This window comes from Rhinolophus ferrumequinum, unplaced genomic scaffold (assembly GCF_004115265.2).
Source record: "Rhinolophus ferrumequinum isolate MPI-CBG mRhiFer1 unplaced genomic scaffold, mRhiFer1_v1.p scaffold_109_arrow_ctg1, whole genome shotgun sequence".
Classification (NCBI taxonomy): Eukaryota; Metazoa; Chordata; class Mammalia; order Chiroptera; family Rhinolophidae; genus Rhinolophus; species Rhinolophus ferrumequinum.
The window spans coordinates 2,673,659-2,693,195 of NW_022680364.1; positions in this window are offsets into that span (position 1 = coordinate 2,673,659).

A 19,537-nucleotide genomic window follows, 5' to 3' on the forward strand; every position below is an offset into this window, starting at 1 on the left:
GACTAGTATCTATCTAGATCTACCTATTTACATCTATCATTTATTTATCTAGCTTTCAGCTATCTATCTATCTACATCTACTTACTCATATCTATCTACCTACCTACCTACCTACATATCTATCCCCTATTGGTCCATTTCTCTGGAGAACTCTGACTAATACAGGATTCTAGGAAATTTTTCTTTTCTGATAAAAGTCACTTTGGGGCACTGTCCCTCCCACATCTGCCAGTTGCTCTTTCTTTTTCTCATTTTATCAACATTCAGATACGAATACATCATTTCTTAAATTCTTAGATTTATGTTATTTTATTCTATATATAAATGTAGTAAGTCTTAGCAATTATTACGGGGGCTTTCAAAACTCAATTCATTAAACGTTCTTAAATATTTCAAACTGTTTTTATGAATTCAATTTATTATGATTCCCTTATATTAACTTCAATGATCTTACTTATAAACAAAAACTTCCCTCTTATTTAACAATGCCAGTAAATGTAATAAAGTTAATTTATAAATAGAGGGATCCTCGAGTTCTCTGAATCACCCCAGTCCTGCATACAAGCATTACTAAGCTATCTTCTGCCTTTCCATTTAAAGTAACAGGTCTAAATTTAACTAAACAATTATGCCTTTGAATTTGGAATCATGAGTCTAATCTTTTAGGTGCTCTGTGTGTCAAACGCTCTTAAATATTACAATTACTTAAAACAATTACTTAATATAGACAGGTTGTTCCTAACAGCCAGTGCTCTGGGTTTGACTTATTTTACACCATCCAGTCTTCATTCTCAGCCTCCCCAAGGTTAAAGACACAGGCCTGTGAATAAAGAAATGACAGCTGCTCAGCAGAGCCAACGGCCACTCAGACGCCCAAGGCTGGACGTGAGCCTGGAATGCTGGCACCTGGAGAGCTTCCTTGCGACCCTCACCATCACGGCGAGTCTTTTTTCTTTTCTTTTTTTTCAGTCGTTGCTTAGCCACAGGAACTCCCAGAGTAGTGCCTCAGATTAGGTGGTTTTCCAGCCCTTTTCATCATAGTTTGGTGGCTTGTGGCCTACGTCTTTTGAAACCGCTTTCCACGTTCCGTCCTCACCTGGGTGTCTGACACCCTGTGACCATCCCCAGGTCAACACACTAATACACTGGACTCAACTAACCATTTTTGTCTGACTTTGCAGAATCTGGCCATCAGTCACCCTTTCTTAGGGCTCTTTAATGAGGGAAGTGTGATGTGTTAATGCATTTTAATTTTTCTTTTCAGGTTGTGCAGTTAACTCTACAACCTTACCTACATCATCCTGGTAAGTCCCAGAGTGACAAGGAACGCTGAGCTGAGTGTCTCTCTCTCTCTCCATTCCCAAATGATTTCTTCACTGGAAGTTAATTAATTTCAAAAAAGCAAATTCTCTCTTCATCTACAAAAGAATCCACGCCAGCTGAACACTGAATATCCTCTTCACTAATCTCCATGGCACCCTAAGTCCTTTGTGACTTTCAAAGTGCCCGGGAGTGACCTGATTTTAAATGTTGTGAACACATACATACACTCAAAAAGCCACACTTGGTTCTAAAATGCACGTTTCTATTTTGAAAACATATCTGGCTTCATACCTTACGTATTCCTCCTTGATCTAAAGGCATCACTCGTGTTCTGAGTAGTAAAAATTTTAATTTAATTTTTTTTTATGAAATGTGATTATGGGTTTAGAAGTCCCAAATGAAAAGTGTCACTGTGCTACGGCCTAGATACTTTCAATCTCTTTGGACCTCAATTTCCTCATCTGTAAAAAGGCAGATATGAACGAAGGGACCTCTTAGGTTTCTTCCTTCCAGAAGTTCCCAAGTTAATGAGTTGGCCAGAGAGCAGAAGGAGGCCAGCACTAAATGTTTCTTTGTTTTATCATGGCCATGGTAGGTGGAAAGCCAAAGAAATCAGAATTTTCCCTTCCAAGCCATTTGCTTCACTGGAGCAGTATTTTCATAAACAAAGCTGAATTTCCCGAGGTAATAAAACCTGTGAACTTTCAGATGAGCAAATGGACCATTGCCAGGAAACTATGCTGTGAAAATTATGCTGAGACTGTTATCCTGATGGAAATTCAGTAAGTTCTTCTCATCCTAGGGAAAGCATTTAGGGTCAGATCATAACAGAAAGATGGGGAGTTTTGCTAGACTTCTTATACACGCAAAGATGGAAGCCTTTAAGAGGGAATCTTTGCACGAGCCTGGCACCACACGTACATTCCAACAAGACCTAGTTCTCTAGAGTCAAATGAGAAAGGAAACTTGGGTTTGTCGATACAATTGGAAACATGGCAAGTGTCATTATGCTCTAAGCACATGGCAGACACTACATCACAATTTCTGTATCATTATTCCCACATCGAAGACAAAAGGACTGAGTCCAGAGGTAAAGTCACTTGCCTGATATTAAGCTGGTAATTGATGGATGCAGGACTGGAGCCTGAGCCGTCTGACTTCAAGTCCACCTTCTTAGTCAATACCGTCTGCTGTGCCCTGGTAGAAAAGGCTCTGTGCCTCTGTTGGAGCGGTCTTCAAAAGGATCCTTTAAATCAGATTTTCTCTATTTTCACAAAAGGCAAGTGATTTCTTAAAGGTGGGCATGATTCATAATATCGTGAGAACAGGTTAATTCTAGAAAGCAGTTCACATTTCTATTACAAAGATTCTGTTTCACCCTGGGCTTATTTGGAGAAAAATGGGTTATTTGGAGAAAAATGCTTCAAATTTCTGACAGGCTGTCTAGGGAACAAAGAGTAGAGGGGATATGTGAAAGGAACGTTCCGGGAATGAACAAAGAAAGAAACATACCAGCTAGTGATATACCAGCCAGTAATACAGCCTCTGACATGCTAGTCAGTGATAAATAGAGGAAAACGTAAACAAAATGAAACGCTTAAACATCCCTAATGTAAAGAGGTCTTTGCTTAAATGTAATGTGAACTCATTCACATAAAGCGTTCTCTGATGTGGTCCTTCTAGCACAGAAACCTTTGAGAAGGCCTACACCCAAATTTCCTAGACTCGATTCTTGGCCAAAAGTCTACACCACACCTCTTCTTTACGGTTGAGGACAGGAAAGCAACATTTTGAGGCAAATAGTTGGGTTCGTGTGGGACATGAGGAAAAAAGATGTCCAGGTGACATCACAGCCACACTCCCTCAGGTACTCTCTGAGACCGCTTTGGGGAAACAAGTTGGCGTGTGGTAGGTGGATACGTGTTTAGGGCAAAGCCTGTGTGCAGAGCAAACGCCCTCACAGCTGTCACTGTATTAAGCTGCTTCTATTTTGATTTATAACAGGAAACTCTGACCTCATGTTATTAAAAAGAAAAAGAAGAGCAAAACAGCTTTTAGATATTTTAAAAAACTGATTTAAAGTGATTGAACACCATAGTCCTTTTCACCCAGAAATTCTAAACATTTCCTGCTTTTCCAAGGAGGACACCAGTTTTTAAGGTGGGAAGAAGAGCAGTTGCATCGTGCCAAGGGCCCCCATTCTGGGACTCTATCCCCCTCTGCATTTACGCCACCATCTTATACCCCCCCCCCGGGCCTGGGGAGATATGAACAGAGTGGGGTAATGTCCCTAACTGTCCTGATATGCAAGCGTCTTGGACAGTCCTGCCTTTGCTTGCGCTGTTTGCCCCCTTTGAGTCCCGTGGTCTCCACACCCCGCCACTCCCCACTTCTCTTATTGATACACTGTGAGAACTGGGGCCACACATGCTAGCCCCTCGTCAGCACATGGGCTTGTGCAAATAGGGCAAGTGGCAGTGTGAACACACTTGATCATAAGCCACTTGGGAGCCATGCTCATGGTGATAACACTATAGCAGGTACCATTATAAACACAATGAGTATTTCAACAACTTATCTTTTTCCATTACATTTTAACTCTGATTGCACTCTGGTTAGAAACGGTATTTCCCAGAGGAAGTCAGTGAACCCTTCTTGGACAACTATGACTCAGGACATTTGCACTAGCCTTAGTTAAGCTGTCAATGTCCAAAACAGGATTGTATGCCCCTACCAGCAGTGCTCCAGGAAAGCCAAAGAAGGGAGAGAGAGCAGGGTTTGGGGCGGGGGAGGGGAGACAACAGAATCACCCAGTACAACAGTACAGTGGTGGGGCCCCACTCTGGAATTAGAGTGATAGATTCATCAAGTTGGATGTCTTCCAAAGATGGACTCCGCAGAGGGGCTTCTCACATCCTAGGACCCTTGAGTACAACTGAGAAAGACAGGGCTCCACGCTCAAGGCTGTGGGGAACTGGCAAGCCCAGCCAAGGACACACAGCAGCTGCACCGTGAATCCAGGGTGGCAGGTTCCACCCTAAACAGAGGACAGCACGTGGGACCTGCATCCTGCCCCCTTCCATCTTCCCTGCAGTTTCCGTGCAGCCACCGCTAGGATGCCCATGGAATAACGCATGCCACGATAGGCGTGACAGTCAGGGCTGCACCTCACCTTCACCTCATCCGCAAGACTCACTGTGTGCCAGCATCTCCTGCAATGCTTGTGTGTGTGTGTGTGTGAATCCAAACCCCACAACATGCCCACCGAAACAGAACTCCAGGTTGGGACCTGCCATCTGTGTTTGTAAAGCTCCAGGGACCACACTGAGCCTGGGCCAGGACCTGGCCTCTGTGCTCCACACAGCCTTGAAGAGGCCGCCACGCGGGTGGGACACGTTGCAGATGCCAGGTGATTGCATCATATAAAGGATTGGGGGTCCATAGGAAGGATGGGGACCCTAGAGTGAAAACCAGGGAAGCAGGAATAAGTGACAGACGCCACAGCCCCCTGTGCTCCTGATGGCTCCATGGAAAGCACACCCCTCTCCGCCCAGCAGGTGAGGGCTGGCTCAGGCATTTCCACGGCTGCATGGGACAACTCAGGACTGAATCATGGTCCAAACAAGAAAGCCTGCGCTTCCTCAGCTTCTCACCTACTTTAAGTCTTATGCTGCATGAACAGCCGTTGCATAAAAAATAAATAAATAGAACAGCAACAACCTCCTCAGCATCCTTTTGTCACAATACGTAAGGCTTTTCCGAGAGAGAGAGAGAGAGAGAGAGAGAGAGAGAGAGAGAGAGAAAGAGAGAGAGAGAGAGAGAGAGAGAGAGAGAGAGAGAGAGAGAGAAATGGCAAATTCTAGGGAAGATGGAGTTTTACCTGGCAGTGAGGAAGGAAAAACAGTTGTGAAGCCTGAAGTTACATTTGATTTCTGCCAAGGTTTCAGGACTCTTGACCTCTGGCTTTACGAGTGGCTCTGAGGGTTCTCAAGAGTGTCCTGAGCATCCTCTTGTGGAAGTCGCCGGTATCACCTGAGAGGACATTTCCCAAACAGGCCTGTTGCGGTGGCCCAGTCGTCCAAAGCCAGTGCGCTTTGGCACAGCAGTGAGTCAAGGGCTGGCTGAGGGTGAGTCAATAAACCTCACAAAACAAAGAACCATCTGCTTCATCGTTCTTAATTAGGCAATTCTGCAAGAAGATTGAGCAAATTATCGATTCGACACTGCAATTGCCAAAAACAACTGAATTCTGTCTTCTCTTCCACTACGTCACACCATTTCAAGTTGTGAGGAAGAAAGGAGACAATTGTCAAGATGCCACTGGTTTGTCCCCTAAGAAACTGTGAGACTTACAAGTCAAGACTCAGTCAAAATCACAGCATTTCAAGTGGCTCCCAACATTTGAAAGTTTCTCAGATTAACTTTAACTGTCTCCACATGTAAGATTTAAACGCATAGCTGTTCTCACTTTCTCCCTCAACCCACGCAACACCAAGAATTTACACCCAGATATCTGAGGTCCCCGTAAGCGTTTTCCTGTACATGGGGCATCACCATTACTGTCCTGTTTTGCAAATTCTGCTGCCAGAAGACAGTGACCTTGGACACAAAAGTTCAATGGTTCCTTTCCAACTCTGATCCTCTGATATACTGCAGACGTGATTCGTGCTAATTTAATAATCCAGGATGTGAGATGCTGCATGGATACGAAACACATGGTCTCAAGAACTCCCTCACAGAATGTTTTTCATTTCCTCATTACTCAACACTAAATAAAATGGAAGTGCAATAATGAGAGCCAACAGCAAATAGTAAGCTCATTTGTTTAATCGCAGGTCTTCTTCCTAAGCAATACAACAGTCTTCAAGAGGCTCTTTAAACGATGGAAAAAGTCATCAAATTTTTATTCAGATGTTTGGGATTCAAAGACCCCAGTTAGGGGATCTGCCCCACATAGAATCCTGACGCATTTGTGGAAGATGCCAGACCAGGACTTGATGTATCACTTTGTACACTTACATAGCACCGTCAGTAGGCTAAGTGCTTAAAATGCATTATCACACATTACCTTCCCTGCAATATAAGGTGAATTCTACCCTTGTCCCTGCTGCATAGATGACACACAGAGGTGACAATGGTATAGTATCCTCCCCAAGCTGGTAAGAGACACTGATGAATGTAGGTCTGTCTTATCCCTCATCCTGGGGTCGTCGGCCTTTGTCGTCTGCCTCTTTACAGTGTTTTCAATGTCACAGGGCTAGCAAATGGAAGGACCACTGTCATGCAGGGTCTCTAGTCCCGCTCCCCACATAAGAACGCAGGACATGGTGAGGCCAAAAAGGAACACCCACAGAGCCATAGATAGGGGAGTCATACCCCAATAGCCTTGCTGGCGGCTGGGTTGGAGACACAGGAAGCAGGAGCCACACGATCCGCAGCCTGCCGTCCACTTCTCTGCCAACCAACCTCACTTGCTAGCTGCAATCCGTGCTTGCTAGTGTAGCCACGGCAGTTATATCAGTGGCTATCGGCTAACGAGTAACAGCTGATGGCCAACTAGTCACAGCTGATGACCATCTACTCCCTGAGCCAGCACCTTTCCACGTGAGGCCGAGAGCCTGGAAACTGCTCTCTGGGACTCGGTCTCCACAACCACATATAGAATCTAGATTTGTCGGACTCAAAAGCTCCCCTTTTAGCCAGAAGGCTCTGCAGAAGGCTCTGTTGACGCACCTATGGATGTGCTATGCATTCTACACACCTGTGGGTACTGTCTCACGTCTGTGAACCTGAGATGGAAACGCGCGGCCCCTGAAGTCCGCGACTTTGCAGGTAAAACTACCAGCTTAAGGAACTGTGTGTCTACACAGCCTCCAATGTTCTGAGCCAGGCAGTTCGCTCATGGCAGAAGGCTGGAATTTCTAGTCGGAATTTCTTGGAATAGAGGAAGCACTGCGGAATTCTTTGTGAAGCTGCCACTAGGGGCGCTGTGCGTGCTGATGAAGCGGAGTTGCAGGGCTAAACATCTCTCACCTGCCCCGCTCCACCTCCCTCTTCCTCACACTGCAGTGGCGTATGGTACCCTAGCTGACAGGCTTGATTAAAACCAGGGTTTGCAAAATAAAGCTTCCAACGCTTTCTTGTGTTAGTCTGTTCCTGCAGTAATTTGCACAGTCTGTGTTGAAAGGTTTTTCTAATGGAACAGATGCGGGGAACAAACTGGTCGGTAGCTGTGTTTGCACCAATCGTCACAGCCGAGCCATCTGTATACACAGCTGTTGAGTTAGTTATTTTGCATGATGCTGTGGGGTGTGAGTGTGAGTGTGTGTGTGTGTGTGTGTGTGTGTGTGTGTGTGGAGCCCAGGGGGTCCTGAGAGAAGTCATTGTCAGGATGGGGACAGGACAGCCTCTGGGGGGAGCACTATACCCCTTGTCCTTAGGACATGGAAACACAAGAGATTAATTGAAAAACCAAGAATACGGGACCATACATCTGCCTTGAGTTTGTGGAGGGAAAAGACACTATTCCCAAGGTGAGAAATAGGACTCCCATGTGACTATAACATAAGCACATGTGAGAGGATGTATTTAACTCATTAGTAAATGAGGAACCAGTAAGATATTAAGAGCAATTCAATAGAAACTGTGAGTGGGGGGGATGCGCATCGGTGGTCAGAAAGCTGGGTACATGGGCCGATGCGGACCGAATGGCTGAATGTCCAGGAGGCCCACAAACAGGAGTGTGTGTGCTTATGTTTTGCATAGAAAGGAAATCAGCTATACAGCCACCAGAGGACAGCCATGTGCATTGCTACAGACAAAAACCATTCACACTACTCTTAGTTTTCTGCACGAACTGCTATTCCAGTACATGTGTAGAAACTGAATGAAAAGAGCACTACCCCCCACAGAATGGAGTACCAGAGGGCCCCCCCAGGCCACACCCAGCTCCCGCTGAAAGGGTCCAGCCAACTCCTGGCTGGAGCTCAAGCCCAACAGGGGAAATTAAGAGTGATGGTGGACAGAATATCTAAGCCACTAAATTCTCGGGCCAGCAGTCCAGTGAGACAATGTGATTACTGGGAATTCAGGCCCAGACCGGTCACCCCAACTTGGATTTGCATATTGGAGTCATTAATCAAATCCTGTGGAGCCAGGCTATGAAACAAAAGCGCATTGGACAGTGGCCTGGGAGGGCAGTCTGAAACGGAAGGTTTACCTGACTGGGAGGGAAAGGTGGTGTTCCTTCTTGGGAGTTTGGGGAGGAAGGTGGCACTTTCAGTCACTGGACTCCAAGGGGCAAGCAGAGGCCTGAGCAACCAGGCTGTCAAAACTCACATCTGACCAGAGCTGATGGGCACTGACTATGGCTACAAGGTGTCTGAGGAGGCAGAGTGGAAATTTTACTCAATCCCAAGCGGGGTATTTAGAGCAGATTTGAATCAGCCACCCTAGGGGTCACACCTGGATGCAGTAAGTCAAGGGGGGACATTTCCTCTGGGAACCGGCTCAGAGCCGGCCCTCGTCTGACTGGGCCACGGGCGTCTGGGAACCGGCTCAGAGCCCCGGCCCCTCGTCTGACTGGGCCACGGGCGTCTGGGAACCGGCTCAGAGCCGGCCCTCGTCTGACTGGGCCACGGGCGTCTGGGAAGAAGGCTGCTGAGAGCAAGTTCATTCCTCAGATGCTCATCCGACCTCTAAATGGTGGAAAAGGTGTAAGGAGCCATCTAGCGCCCAGCTCTGTGACAACTATCCGGGCTCCACTTCTTGTTCAAACATTATTTGGTTCTGATTAGAAAAATAAAGCATACTCATTATGACAGAGAAAGGGAGAGAGAGAGAGAGCAAGGCCATGGAGGGAGGAAGGGTGGGTTTCCTTTCTGTGTCCTTTGACTCCTCAAGTCCACCTGGGGAAACAATTGACAGTGGGTGTGGGGACAGAGCCCCAAAAAGCAGTCTCCAGGCTCTCGGCCTCACATAGAAAGGTGCTGGCTCAGGTAGTAAATGGCCATCGACTGTGATCAAATGGCCATCAGCTGTGGCTAGTTGGCCGTCAGCTGTAACCAGTGAGCCATTGGGCACTAATATAACTGCCATGGCTACGCTAGCAAAGAATGGGGACTAGCAAGCAGATGGTGGCTGAGCCTGCAAGCGGCGCAGTGAGGGTTGCAAACAGTGTGGCTCCTGCTTCCCGTGTCTCCAACCCAGCTGCCAGTGAGAGTATAGTGGTATGACTCCCCTACCTATGGCTCCGTGGGTGTTCCTTTTTGGCCTCACCATATCCTGCATTCTTGTGTGGGGAGCGGGAGCAGAGACTCCGCAGGGTCCCCCGCACGACAGTAGGTCTGGTCACCGCTTTCATTCAGTTTTGCTGAAAGAAATGATGCTCCAAATTAAGAGTGTTCATCATACCTGAATTAACACTAAGATTTCCATCAAATTAAAATCATTTTGCAAGATCAGAATTGTGTCTGCAAAGCCTCAAGGCCCCCAAATTGAGGCATGACAGTGGATAAAAACCAGGACATCAAACAGATGGCTGGTAGAACGTCACCACTGTCTGGACTGGGGGCTTGCGGGGCAGTGGTGGTGGTAAGGGGGTGTGAAATCATGACACGCAAACCTGATTCAAAGACCTCCATCAGGTTGGGTATTCTCAACTGATGGTTGTTGGGAAAGGTGACTGGTGTGTGCTGTGAGGTTTCAGGGCAGAGGGAGGTGGAAGCAGGAGAGAGGCGACCCTCACAGACCAGCAACCCCTCAACCAGGACAAAGGGTTTCTGTCCACTGGAAACACAGAATTAAATTTAATTCACCAGCCACGTGCACTTTCCAAGTGTCTTTAAAATGGGCTTAGCCTAAACCAATGACGTTGCCGAGACTAATGAGAAACTTTTAAAGGCACTCCTGCCTGCCCACTTTGGGGACCCTTTGCCAGAGAAAGTCGTCGAATGCATCTCAACAGCGTTGAACATAGATTCATTGCACATGGAGCCAGACAGAGGCTGTCGTAAGGGAGGCGGCTTTCTCAGAGAGGCAGGTGTCTGCCACCAAGGGTCTGAGTGGGCATTTGGCAGCACAAGTCTCTAATGGGTCCATCATTTTCAGTGCTGATTGATCTCTGACTGAAAAGCGTCCCGGTGCGTTTTGCACCCTTGAAATACAAATGTTTCATCTAGCATCCCATTCTAAGGGAATCTGGAATGCCAGTGTGGGTGGGTGAGTGTGGGTGGGTTTCACATGTATTTTGTATACAAGTAAATGTTTTATCTGCCCACAGAAATATACATATATATACAAAATCTCTTAAAAGGAATGCACATTTTTAAAATAGGTTAAAGGGGTGCTAGACAAAGGACAAGTTTCCTGACATTGGTATGCTGTTAAAAAGAATCTTGAACAGACAAGCTAACACTCCTTCCTGTGGAGTGTAAATGGGAACGTCTCAAATCAGCCAGGTGAAAACCACGCTGCTCTGTCTGACACCTCCTGCTCCTGCTCCTGCTCCAGCTCCAGAGATGGGGCGTGGCCTGATCGCCAGACCACAGGAAGGACCAAGCAGGGGCCTGCAGCCCAGGAAAAGGACGCTAACTGCTTCCACCTCTGAGAAACATGGAAAATATATGATGTTGCCCAAAAACATCTAGGAAGAAAGGGAAAGAGGCCAACATTTTTTTTAAGTAAATAAGACCAAGAAATTAGGTTACTATGCATTGGCCCTAACAAATAGCAGCTATGGGCAATATAAACATAAAGATGTTGGAGGATCAATGGGGAGATCTTATTTAATTGTCTCTGAATATTATGACACTCTTACCCCTTTTCGGTACTTTTTTTTCACTTGTACCCACTAAGTTGAAGAAAAGTGCTGACCTTGGTATACAAAGGAGAAGAAAACTCTGGAGTTGTGTATTGGTTCCCCTCTGCCAAACACCTCACTACAGGCACCACGCACTAACATATGTTTCTGAATACACCTGTGAACATGCACAGAGCTTTTGTAAAATCCTTTTTAAAAAGGAAAGGAGGGAGGGAATTCCTAAATACAGAACAGTGTCTGTATTTGAAGAGTATATAACACATCTTCATGAAAGCTATACTATTTTATCCACTTTAATTGGTTGCGTAAGCCCACAGGGAGCCCAGAAGTGCCGCTTTAAAACGCCAAGCCGGTAAAGCAGTACAATGGACCCCTTCTTCCTCCGTCTCGTAGGGCATTTGCAAACTTCCCAGTGCCGTGAGTGGCGTCGTCCTGGGTGTAGCCCCGCGTTCCCACCATGTTTGTGGTAACCTCCATTCCCCGGTGTGTGTCCTGTGTTTTATGCCAATGCAGGAAACCGGGTGGGAGCCTGGGCGCCTTCCACAAGGGGTGCTCAATCATATCCCCTGAAAAGCACGACCCCACACCCCATTGGCCCCATCCCCAGCATCCCACTGGAGAGGCACAGAGCACATCACCCGGACGAATCACCTTCCCAGACACCCCCCCAGCCCCCACTTTAACTGCCTGCAGTTAGAAGCTAGAGCGATGTGGGCAGCTTCCAGGACAGCTCCAGTGGTCCTCCCGCATTGTGGAGCTCACCCCCTCGAGTCCCCGACGCCCCATTGTTGGTCTGTGAGAGACCTGGTCACTGCCTCCTCTGTCACCAGGGTCACGGAGTAACTCCACACCCAGAGGACGGCACACTGGCCAGCAAACTGTGCTTCACGTTGGACCGCTGCCCCTCACTCTGCTCAGCAAAAATGACTCTAGTTGGACCCATCCCTCCCCCAAGCCTTACTACAGCAGGTCCTGGAACAATGTCATTTTGTTCAATGTCGTTTTATTACAATGTTGGTGAGAAATAAAAAGTCCGTTTCTGGCCGGGTCACTCCACACTCCACTGTGTGGTCTGCATGCCCTGCCCGTGGCTGTGTGGGCTTTGTCCGGGCTCTCTGGTTTCCCCCCACACCCCAAAGCTGTGCACATGAGCTGAACGGGTGTCTGTATTGTCCCCGTCGTGTGAGTGCGGGTGTGGGTGGCCCTGTGACGGGTGGGCGTCCTGTCCAGGGTGGAGCCCACCTTGGCCCTGAGCTGCCAGGAGAGACTGACCACCCTGGACCCTGACCTGTAATCGGTGAGTTGGAAAACGATGATCTTACTTGTCTTTATTCATTTTTCTTAATTGTATGTATTGCTCACATTTATTTCAGTGTTCACTATTAGAAGTGTTTTGGGACTTTATTTAGAAGTTTGGTTATGTTTTTGTGACCGGAAATGTGCCATGGGGACTTAACTTGTGTCCATATCAATTAGCCTGGGAGAAACTTGGCTTCCGTGTGCATCGTTTTGCTTACACTTGCAGTTTCCAAGAAGTTGTTGACGTTGTTCAGTGAGGACTCCCTGTACTCTATTTTCTAGTTAAGCAGAGAAGCACCTGTGATCAATACGAAGCCACATTTATTAATATTCGATGCTGGCATCCAAGAATCAGACTCAGATTCAGGAGTTTGAATTCTGGCCAACCACTACTATACCGGCTGAGTACATCTTAGGGATTATTGTTAATGGAAAATTACTCTACAAAAATGAAACAGTGTAAAGGATTTTGAGAAGGTGTGGACTCAGCTGCAATCTTTCCTCCCAAGGCCATTGATCAACAACGCCTGCAGCCTTGTGGAAAGAAAGAATCAGTAAAGAAAATGTCAAACAAATATTCAAGACATTTGTGCATTTCTCCCAGGAACCCCAAGTGCTTCCCATGATTCAGCTAATAATTCATCAAAACGGCTTGTGCTGCGCCCCTTATAGCCTGGTTCTCCACTCCGCTCTATGTCTAAAGGGCCTCAGTGTCCCCGTCCTGGAGAAGGTCCCGTCTCCCCTCAGACTCTACGGCCACTTTCTGTCTTTTACCTTCATCTTCTGCTTGATTCTTCCCACTGGACCCATCTCCCTCCACCAACGTGACTGTTCATTTTTATTCTTTAGTCCTCTGTTTGTCTCACCTCTTCTCCTTCCCAACCATGCCCTATGGACTGTATTTCTACAACCAAAAAGGAAACTCACGGGGATTTGCTAAACATGGAGAAGAATCTGTTTCCTAGTTTTTAAGCTTCCTTCTTACCGCTGCTAAGCCATTAATAAAAGTATGGACATGACAAATACCACTGGCTGAGGGAACATTCTCCACACTGTCATAGGATGGCAGGTGACGTGGCAGAATCTGGTAATTTTGGCAGAGTAGGTGGTAATTGAGATATTCCTTGAAGAATGTGTGTAAATTCAATAGGCAGATCTTGGATGATAATACTTCCAGCAAGGGAACAATGTGACAAAAGGTACAGTGTTAGAAAAACATGAGTGGAGAAGACAAAATACTCTGATGTGAATGAAGAATTAGGTGTAGTGAGAAATGGTGAGTAAACGTAATGAGAGGCCCTGAAGTGAGAGAGAAGAAGGGAAAGAGACAGGAGAGGGGCTGACGGCAGAATGTCAGCACAGGAGAGACATGCTGGCATTTCAGAAGCACAGGTCTCCCCACGCTTCCACTAACATCCAGGGCCAGTGTGACTGCCATGACCCCTCTATGTGGCCACTTCTGTAGACTCAGAGGCAGGCTCCACCCCAACAAGGAAGGAAGGAAGGAAGGAAGGAAGGAAGGAAGGAAGGAAGGAAAGAAGGAAGGAAGGAAGGAAGGAAGGAAGATGGGAGGGAGGTCAGGAAAAAGGGAAGGGCAGAAGGAAAACCTTCCCAGAAGTCCTGCCTGGACTTCCATACAGCAAATGCCATCACACAGGATCAGTGTGTGAAATGAGACTCTGGCTGTGCTGTTTGCATCTACAAATGTCCTGCATGTTTTTAATAGCAACATATAAAGCCATTAACCAGAGCTGCACTTCTGGACCTGCCATCAAGTGCAGAGGAAATAAACCAGAAATTAGCATCCCCAGAGAAAATAATTCACAAAAATGAGAACGTGTGTAGGGGAGAAAACTCAATATTTAAAGACCATTTTGCAACAAGTTTATGGCTTTGTGTGTACAGAAAACACACACTATGGTCTAAAAATTCCTCAGGACTCTCCATACTTAGTTGTTATACTGCTGTGTTCAAGTGTGCATGTGCTCACACGTGCATGCGTGCGTGCACGTGTGTGTGTGTGTGTGTGTATTCAAAAGGCACCCACAATCAGAAGTCTGCTGCTAGAAGGGCTGTACCAACCACAGGGATTTCTAGGTACCAGAAGCAGCAACAGCATTACTTGCAGATAAAATGGAGCAGAAGTCGAGTCCAATGCAGACGCAGCCCCCAGGAGTGCCTGAGTCACAGGACAGAAATTGCTGTCTGTGAGTCAAGGCTGGTGACCCCACAGCCTCCCTTCTGCAGGTCCGCCTTTAAACATGAGTTCTTTCTTTGTGTTTGTCAGTGCTTCTCCTGGGAAAGAAAACGACCCTGGAGCTAACATGCAGACTTCATGGAGCAAGACAAACAACATCTGGAGTCGTAGCCGGGAGTCAGGAGGCTGAGGCAGGCGGGTGGGTCCAGCGGGCACGGCCATGAGCTCCGGCCGGTGGCCCTGCGTGCAGCCACCGACAGCATATGTTTACACGCTAATGAACACCGGCTCATTGAGAATACATTTGCATCCATCAAAGTCAAACAGTGAACAAATGTCCTGTTGTGTGCGCACGGCCCTGGGGATGTCAGGGGACTTGAACCACTGCCCGTCCAATGGCCCAGCATCATAGAGGAAAGATGGAAAACAGGGAAGGGCCGAGCTGAGAGCCCTGCCTTCTGGGACGCCTGCGGACTGCTGATTGCTGCCGACGTGGCTGAGCCTGGTCCTGAAGAGGGCCGGCCAGGGGCGGGGGCGAGGCAGTGAGGGAGGCACGCTCCCCCTAGGGGAGAAGGGACCCCGAGGAGTGCCATTTTGCTAATGCAGCCCACATGGGCCAAAACAACAACACATTTTACCTGCATCCTGCTTAATTTGTCTGCGTAACGCTTGTCACTCCTCTAGACTCTGACCCTGTGAGAGCAGGTCTGCGGCTAACCACTTCATGCCCAACATGCAGACATGCAATAATGATTTGTCAAGTGAATACACGAATAAATGAAAGCATCATTAAAACAGTGAGTGGCAGGATAAGTTAAACCGATTGCCATGACAACGCTTCTCCTAAATAAAGACAGAAGGTCCTTGGTGCTCTACACTTGACGCACCACGTCCCTTTCCTGAAGACAGCCTTTCCACCGGCCTCCTGCCTCAGCTCCTGAAAACGCCTGCCTTCTCCTTCCTCCATTCAACGACTCAGAGCGCACACGTCATTTTCACACCCACAATTAGTGAAATTCATATTGTAGCAGAAAGCTCAATTGTTCACTTGTTAGCTCAGCACTTGGGACCCGTAAGCTTACCAAGAGGAAGCAAAGCTACATTTTGTCTTTTCAGAATCGGCCTCAGTTGCTGCCCACAGAATGATCTTCGACCTTCCGCCCAAGCCTCAGCGTTTCATTTAAAAATACACAGGTTTCAGAAATGTCATCTTTTCCAACTAGTCGTATAAAAATATGATGCCATTTAACATTGAAATCTTGGGAGAAAATAAAACAGACAAGATTATATGTATGTTTACATAACTGAGTTTTCATTTGGTTCTAAGACTCAGCTCTATTAGGTTGGTGCCAAAGTAATTATGGTTTTTGCAGTTATTTTTAACCTTTTAAACTGCAATTACTTTTGCACCAACCTAATATTTTAACTGAAAATATCTCACTGAATCAAACTTTAAAGCACACAAGACACGTGCCTTCTGTCTCCTTCCAGTTGTGTTCCTGTGTCCAAAAATCTGGGTGCACACAAACTCCCAACCATCATTCACTTTTGATAAACACCCATTTTGAAGACCTTGAAGTGCTCCATATACTAAGTTCAATGAAACAAAAACATCACAGCATTATCTGTCTTCTCTTCTCAAGTTGCATATGATTCCCAAAGGAATTTTAATAAGTCCTCGACTATTCACCCATGTTGCTTTTTCTTGATGCATTTTCCACCTTTAATACTCCTTTCAATCTACAAAACTCAGTGCAGCCCCTTCTGAGATGGCTGTCCTCTCGTCCAGTAAGCGGGGTCTCCTCTCTGCTGAAAGTAATTTCCTTCTCCTTACTGTTAGGCTAATAAGTTTCCTTGCTACTTTTTCCAAAGTAGCAAGAACTTCAATCTCAGAAATTAAATATATCAAGCTGTAATTCAAATTAAAACTGAAGGAAGGAAGGAAGGAAGGAAGGAAGGAAGGAAGGAAGGAAGGAAGGAAGGAAGGAAGATGGGAGGGAAGTCAGGAAAAAGGGAAGGGCAGAAGGAAAACCTTCCCAGAAGTCCTTCCTGGACTTCCATACAGCAAATGCCATCACACATGATCAGTATCTGAGATGAGACTCTGGCTGTGCTGTTTGCATCTACAAATGTCCTGCATGTTTTTAATAGCAACATATAAAGCCATTTGTGCCGCAACAGGACCAGGACTCTCTGCCTCGGGGGACATGGCTCATCAGCCCAGTGGGAGGCAACATCCCCAGGAAAGTCTGAGGGTGGGAGGGGGCAGATGAGGGCAGCAGCATGGAGGAACCACTGCTGTGATCCTTCTGGGATGAGCTGGCCTGGCCGTTAGGACCATGTTGCAATCTAACATGCCAGAGACACGGATTAAAACAGCGAAACATCTCAAATCGAATCAAGGGAGCAGAAAGATGGGAAATTCTTCAGAGACCTGTGCACAGAGGAATTTAAATTCACACACACACACAGACACACACACATCTCGTCAGATTGCCCATAATGACACCTTGGAAGGGCATGTGCCTAAAAGTGATTACAACCAAACCACGGAGACTGAGGGTTCAGCAATCACCACCAGGGGGTGGCATGTCATTTCGCTTTAGTCTGCTTGGTGAATCTACACAACGTGAATCAGTGTCTAATTGTGAGTCTGATTGAACTTACCGTCATCACCGTGCTCACAGCTCTCTTGGCCATTGGAGCAGCAAGTAAATTCCAAAGAACTGAGCTTTTCTGCATCAGGAAAGGAAAAGAAGTCTGTCCACACGAAAGCTAAGTGACCTCGTGGAGAGAGGAGTAGAGAACTGCACCGGCTTAGCACACAGCCAAAGTCACTGATAAGACCAGGCAAAAGGCACTTCATCCACCCATGCACAAAGAATCTCTATAAACTGCCACCAGCTGCACGGTGTGGCATCATGGGCAAACCAGGCATTCGCACCCAACAGACCAACCCCAACTCTGTCACCTCCCATCTTGTAAACCTTATCTAGACTTGAGATGAAGAGAGTCGAGGTTAAATGAGAGCCTATTACGTTTCTAAAACCAAGCATCAGCGATCTTACACAAACATCAATTATGATCCTTTCCCTTTGTGAAAGTTATGTCCACTGATGACCATACTAGCTATCACATACAGCTATAAAAATAGGTTCTCAGTGCATTTTTTAAATGAGCAAATGCGAGTCTCCTTGACTGTCATTCTTCCAGCTTCCTCCACCATTTAGGACATACACTACTTCAGCATTTCTACTTCTGCCAAGGTGAGCCCCTCAAGGATGAAGGAGGTGAGTGGCCCAGGGCTTGGAAAGACCGGTCCGCAACAAGATTGAGCCTTCGTTTTGGTCTGTTACAGAGGCAGTCACTTTTGGGTACAAAAGTCTTCCTAGGGATTAGTCATTATCTTCAGGAAACCACTAAGAGCCAAACGAGTTTACTGGCAGGAGAAGCTTTGTAACGGAAGACCTGCCAGACCTCTTATCACCTGAGTGTGCAAACTCACAATAGCCCTGTGCATTGGCTACTGTTAATAATAATCTTTAGATGTGGTACAAAGAAGTCACACAACTTACTACGGCCACCCTATCTATTAGCACATAGCAAAACCATCATCCAAACTCAAAGCTAACCTGAGACAAGACTCAGAACCACGGACCTCCTGCTTCTCCTGGAGTTACTGAAAGAGAGGCTAGATTGTGGTCAAATATCTAGCTAATTCTCTAGGACAACTTGGGAAGGATTCTGAGGTCAAGCATAAGTCCCATTCATGTATTTTCATAAAAACATACTGAAAAGCAGAATGGCTTATGTGACATGGGTGGGATTAGGGTGAGCGTGCTAGCTATGTTTTCACGAGCTCAGGCTGCTGTAACAAAATACCATCGACTGGGCGGTTTAAACAACAAACAATTATAATCTCACAGTTCTGGAGGCTGGAAGTCCAAGGTCAAGGTTGAGCATGGGTGAGTTCTGGTAAGGCCTCTCTTCCTGGTTTTCTGCAGCCACCTTCTCACTGTGTCCTCAGTTGGTGGAGAGCAAGCTCTCTTCTGTCTCTTCTTATAAGGATACTAATCTTATCAGGTCAGGGCCCCACCCTTATGACCTCTTTTAACCTAATTACTTCCTTGGAGGCCCCATCTCCAAATGCAGCCATCGTGGGTTAGGCCTTCAACATATGCCTTCTGGGGGTACACAGACATCCAGTTCTTAGTGGTGTATGGGCTGAGTTGTGTAATCTTGGCTGGGTCATTTGTCCATCCAAGGTGCCACTATGTCACTCACATATGCTTAGGGTTTCTATGAGGATCAGATGAAATATATGTGAAGATGTTTTGCAAGCTGTTAGAAACTGTATGACCATCTGCTAAACGAGAATGAAAGAAAGGGCTGGCTGGGTATAGCAGGTAAGGCAAGTAAATCACACTGGGCCAGAATCACTTACTAGTCAGGGTTTTTTTTCTTTACAAGAAAAAAAGCAAACGGCTGCATAAGAGAAACCATATTTCTTAAAAATCCAGGGTAACAGCATGAAACCTCCCTGGCCAATTTCCCACAGTTCCTTCCAGACAATGAGGAATGAGGCTGCACTCTCATTAAATCCCTGACAAGGATAACAGAGTCTGAAGGTCAACAGTGGCCTGCGTCGTTCCAGAAGGAGTTTCAGAACCTGCATGGAAGTAGGAGACAGCTCTGTCTGATGAGGACACATGGCGGACCCCACATCTCCAGCCACAGATGTTCTGCTGGCTTTGGTCGTACTCAGCCCACAGTGTGCTGTGGGGTAGGCACCGCCATAAAGAAACAATCACCAGTGTGGACGAAACGGGGGTTCCAGGGACACTGCCTTCCCAGGGTTCTAGGGAAAGTAGATGCCCTCCCAGGATGCCCTGATGATA